This window comes from Crassostrea angulata, chromosome 2, assembly GCF_025612915.1.
Source record: "Crassostrea angulata isolate pt1a10 chromosome 2, ASM2561291v2, whole genome shotgun sequence".
Taxonomy (NCBI): domain Eukaryota; kingdom Metazoa; phylum Mollusca; class Bivalvia; order Ostreida; family Ostreidae; genus Magallana; species Magallana angulata.
In genome coordinates, this window is record NC_069112.1 from 50219035 (window position 1) to 50225034 (window position 6000).

The 6000-nt window shown below is 32.7% G+C and overlaps 1 pseudogene; it reads left to right on the plus strand.

The window, feature by feature from the left end:
* Window positions 1-3570: 3570 nt before the first annotated feature.
* On the plus strand, window positions 3571-5217 carry LOC128174446 (uncharacterized; annotated as a pseudogene).
* The last annotated feature ends 783 nt before the right edge of the window (window positions 5218-6000 follow it).

Sequence of the window (6000 nt, forward strand, 5' to 3'; positions counted from 1 at the left end):
TAAGAAAAAATGTCAATTTTTGACTGATTTTGATTGAATTATAGAAATAGCGTCACTTCTGACGTCATGTACTGCCAGTGAGTGCAAATAAATCAAATAAATAGATAAAAAATATAATTTATATCAACTCTTCTAAAAAATAAGTTAACATTTTATTGTACCCAAAGCACTTGAAAAATGACGAATTATGGGGGCCAAATTTAACTCATATCATATATAGTTCTTTACTTGCAAAAATAAGTTGTCGTGAACCAGTTAATCATAAGTAAATCACGTAATAATGTTGTTGCGAATAAAAGTTGGTTTACTGTAATCTGTAGGTCCATCTTTCTGTTCATAATCACTTGTCTTTAAGACTTTTTTCTCTCATCTCGCCTTATCAAGCTCATACTTCACATATTATAATTTCCTTATTTTGCGGGACTACTTATATTGATTCCATGACTCCCCTGTTTTGTATCAAATTTTGAGAATATAAAACCCTTTTTTGTTATAATTACATTTACTTCATAACTGTCTGAGCAAAATTTCAAAATCTGCAAGGATTGCTTCTCGCAATTTTACATGGTTATTAATTCTATGCATTTAAAAAGGAATTGCTGAGTAAAATCTTTGTCTGAAGCACATTTTTTCTCCCTTTTGTGAAATCTAGCTCCAACTTTTTAGCATAGACACGTCCTACTTGATAGGTTGATGCATTTCAGATAGTATAGGTAGATGGCCCCTATTGATTTTTAAGTTCAAAAGGTTAATTTTATTTCTATGTTCCGGATAAACTGCCCATAGTGTATACTGCCAATGATAAAGGCTTGTGCAACCTATCATGTATGTCCAAGGGAATAAGTGTTTTACAAACATCTCTTGTTTCTGTATTTTTGGCCCCAACTGACTCCATTCTCATCCAAAGAGTGTCCATAAGTTAAAGTGTAAGTTGAAAGATAAGGCCTAACAAAAAAATAGGTTTGTTTCTGCTTTCCCGACTGACCCTAACTTAAACCCGCCGACCCAAATTTTTTTTTGAGTTTTTTCGTAAATTTCTGTTTTTATCCGTTTTTTGTTAAAATTTCGTTTTTATCCGATTTAAAAATTTATTGTGTCCTCTAAATCTAAGTCGTAAAAACACTTATAGAACTAATTTAAATGTCACCAGTGTTGTGTAGATGGTTGTTATTTACAAATGTCAGCACATATGTCTTGCCAGTTGAGCTCGAGAAATGTTCCCACCAGCGGGGGAAAAAGTTTATCAGATCATTAAAATTTGAACAATGACAACAAATTCTTGTTTTTTTTTTTTTATCTTACCCAGTTTAATAGATAAATGGTTTAATATGCACAATTGAACAGATGGAGAGGGGGAAAAAAAGATCAAAAAAAAAAAAAAAAAGCCGACCTACCGACCCTAATTTTTTTCAGCCTGAAAGCGGAAACAAACCTATTTTTTTGTTAGGCCTTGGGTCAAATTTACATAAACTAGTACTACATGTCCCTTCATCATAATGTCATTAACTATGAAAGTCCCTTTGAGCTGGTGGCCACCTCGATGATATGAAGTCATTTAGAATTAGGAAAGTTTGTTAAGATGTCATTAAATACATAAATTGCTATTATTTAGAAATTAACAACTTAAAATGTTGTATTTTAGTTGTCTTATGAAGGAACTTGCAAATGCAGTTCTGGAGAAAGAACCTAATAATAAGTATTTTATTTTTTTAGATGCGCAAGATGCAACTTCCTGGATGGTGCTGAGCCTGTTTGTCAACAACTGGAACCCACGTGTATTTGGGGGTAGGTATGTTCACTCTCAATTATCTCTTTTAGAAGCCGCATAAGGCGTTATTTTTCTGATCTAAAATTTTTCTTGAATCATTTAACCAAAATTTCTCTTTCATGAATTATATGCTGAGAGTATAGTTAATTAATTAACTGAATTAAAGCTATATAATAACATATAGTGAAATTAATTCATTGTGTGAGACCTTCATCCATTCTGTCCCACTGATAGACATGGACATGTTTTAAAAAAGCAGGAAAGATGATTGTATGGAATATTCTCCATGGGGGGGGGGGGGCAAGCTTCCCTTTTCTGAATCGAACTCTGTACCAGCTTTTAATTGAAACCCAAAGATGTTAATTGTCTATTCCACTGATGATGTCATAGACCTTAATTGATGTGAAAAATAAAATATATAAGGTATGTTTTTTATTTATTCATCTTAAACAAAATAATCAATCAGTTGCGGGAGTTTGAAATTAACTGAACTTACAAGGCTGTATTGAGATACTAGATCAGCTAGTACTACTGCTACATTGTATATCATCCTAGCAAAAATAGAGTAAGATATTCTCTATATTTCCAGCTGCAAACTGCAGATGAGGAAGAACTGAATCTTTTGTCAGATTGGTTGGTAGAACATGGAGTTTATGGTTTTGTTCCACCATACACAGAACAAAACAGAGACACTATGGTGAGACAGCTGTTGAAGAGTCGTGTTTACCTAAGATGATTTTCCAATTTATTTTTAAAATACATGGTACCTTCACATATCTTAAGCTTTAAGTCATCCAAGTCACTCAGGTGACCTATTGCAGTTGGTCTTCGTCGATTGTTGTGTGGCAATTTCACATTTTTAACTTACTTTAAATACAAAAAACTTATGACAAAGTTGTAAATATTTTTAGTCTCATGGAATGCCCTTTGGGTAACTGTTTATTGCAGATGCTTGAAATTTTTACACAGTATTTGTATAGGCATGCTATATCGTGGGATGTATTTTTGTACCAATCGGACGTCAACTTCCTGTTTAATCAATGAGTACTTTGTTTATTTTTATCACAAATTTTCAAATAAATTTCCTTCAAATATTTTTTAGCAACGATTTATCGCAGATGCTTGAAATTTTAACACACTATTTTTTGGCATGCCATATTGTGGGATATATTTTTGTATCAATCGGATGTCAACTTCCTGTTAAATAAAGACTTTGTTTATTTTTAGCCAAAATTTTCAAACAAATTTTCGTCAAAGATTTCTCAGCAACTATTTATCGCAGATGCTTGACATTTTTACACAGTGTTTGTTAAGGCATGCCATATCGTGGGATATATTTTTGTACCAATCAGACGTCAACTTCCTGTTAAATGAGTACTTTGTTTATCTAGCCAAAATTTTCAAACAAATTTTCCTCAAATATTTCTCAGCAGCTATTTATTGCATATGCTTGAAATTTTAACACACTATTTGTTTAGGCATGTCATATTGTGGGATATATTTCTGTACCAATCGGATGCCAGCTTTCTGTTAAATGTCGACTTTGCTTATTTTGCATATTCACATCAGAGCGGGGGTATCACTAGTGAGCATTGGCTCACAGATATCTTGTCTTCTGTATCTTTACTGTCATGGGAGATAATTAAATGCACTGTTATAATGTCCATTATGTCCTCTTCATAAATAGAAATTCAATGCCCTTGGGGCAGGGTTCAGGCTTTTTATTTGGGGATTGGCCATTAAGTGAACATGTATTTTTTGTCTTTTTATTTTATAGTATGTGATAGGTCGATCTAAGGGCTATGGTACTCAGGTGGCCATAAATGGGCCTCATGTTTGATTATTTGATATACACATTATCCTGGACGTAATATCTGGCTAAAACAACACTGAAAGAAATTTAAGTTTGTTTTTTTTTGGCCAATATAATTACATCTTATTCAATATTCTTTTCAGAATCCATGCAGAAATTGCACAGTTCAGGAAAGGATTAAACACATTAGAATTTTACACAATTATGAAGAGCAATTCCGAGGAAATAAGGGGACTTTTTCTTCACATGTTGTCCAAAAGTATGGTAACCATGCAAAAAATGAAAGAAATCATACACATTAACTACAGTGAAGATGGCTCAAATGACAAGAGGAAGGAAGAAGATACTATGTATGCTTTTGAACTTTTCCTGCAAGATTGTTCAGGTATAAAGAATTGTGTACATGTTTATTTGTGAAATATATGTAATACAATTCATGGATGCCATAAAAACAACCTTTATATCAAATTTTCATTCCAAGCCTTCCCCAACACTCACCCACATCCCCTCCAAGAAAAGAGAAAATTCATCGAGATATTTCTTCCCCTGTTTTTGCATAAAAGAGTGTTTATTGTCCTTTTGCCATGTGTTTAGGGTAGTGGTAAAGGTTATAGCAAATATGTGTATCTTTTCAAAAGCACTCGAGTCCCATCTGGCTCAAATGTATCAAGGGTCCTTCATCTGATTTATAGTAATTTCCTTTGCTAAAAGAGGGGCCCTTTGACGTGGTCACATATACAATGTCCAACTTTTACTAGACTTCTGACTTATTGATTTTAAAATTATTGACTATTCAAACTCTTGGGAACAATTGCTTAGCTGAGCTATGTGGTTTTTGGTGTATTTTTTTCGTTTTCCTTGTAGCAGAAGGTTATATTTTGACAATACTTTCATGATTCTAAGAGGCATTTATGGGTTTTTTGGGGGTTTTTTTTGTGACACATGTTGCTCACACATCAATTTATTCTACTTCTTTTTCTTTCAGAAGATACATCTGAAATCAATCTGAATATGCTTTAGGTTTTTTGGACTGGAGCTGAAACAATCCCTCCATTAGGGTTTCACAAAAAGTTTGAAATCAAATTTGTTGAAGACCCTGCTCTGTTGCCAGTTGCACATACTTGCGATTTTTTATTGGAAATATCCAGAGGAGAAACCCCTGAAGAATTTTACAGGAAAATGGAGTTGGCCATCACTTGTGGTGGGGAATTCCATCTTGCTTAAGAAAAGGAACTTTATTTAATGATATATATCTGTTTTGAAAGTTTTTATTCATTTTCTTTTTAAAGCAGTGATAGTCATATGAAAAAAGGTATTTCTTCAAACAAAGATAATACCAAGGGGCATTGATAATTGTTAAGAAATATTGATTTCTGGTGTATCTATGGTAGTAGCATACACTTAAGATTTTTAGAATGCTTGATTGTTGCATCTGTATGCCTTTCAAGTTTTTCTTAGGGTAGTTTGCTATGTTTTAATCCTTATTTTGCAATTTCATTAATACTTGTTCCATGAGTGAATGTGGTTATCTAATAAATACAGTAATTATCAACAAAAGGTTTTCCGTCTGTAAATTTTAATTCAAACACTTTCATTTAGCTGTGCTGATGATTAGTATACAACATTTTTCATGAAAAGTGCAATATTAGGTGATGGTATATTCTCTTCGCTTGATTTGGATTTTAGAGCTTTCAACCAAGTTCTTAAAAGCCTCGATGGCCTTCTCAACGGTGTGTGGAACAGTTCTCCCACCATCTAAAAGCAAATGATCAAAGTATGCTGCATAGTCCTCACAACAGCCTCTCGGGCGTGGACTTGGAAATGTCATTGAAACTTTAGCATCAACTGGAAATTCATAATCTACAGCATCCATTAATGAAAATAATGTTAGGTACAGTGTTTTGATACCAATTTAATTTAAGCACTTTGAAAAACAACCAGGGTATTAAAGGAGGAGGGCAAATGTAAAAACAAATAATACAAAACAAATGTTTTAAACTAATCTTTGCTAGAAAATACAAAAACTTTCAGGGTGGAAAAAAATAATTTCTGGTTTTCCTGGAAAACTTTTATCATCATAGCGTCTTTGTGCTCTAATATAATGGTTATTCCATTCCATTTTTATTTGACCAAGTTCCTGCTGTATATTCTCATAAAGCAGAAGCGAAGGCGTTCTCTGAATTGGTAAATTAAAAAAGTAATTAAAAAAAAAATACTGTAAAATTTTGGAAAAAATATTTCTTAATAATTCTGTTGGAAAGCCATCCTAATTATAAGTTGTTGGTTTACAAAATTGATCAGGTAACCTGCAGAAGTATTATATTAGGTTATAAACATATTATTTCCTAATGTTCAAAAATAAATATTTAGCATCTAACATGTGCTCGTTATTTGCAAATGAAAACATCCCTTGGTCTTC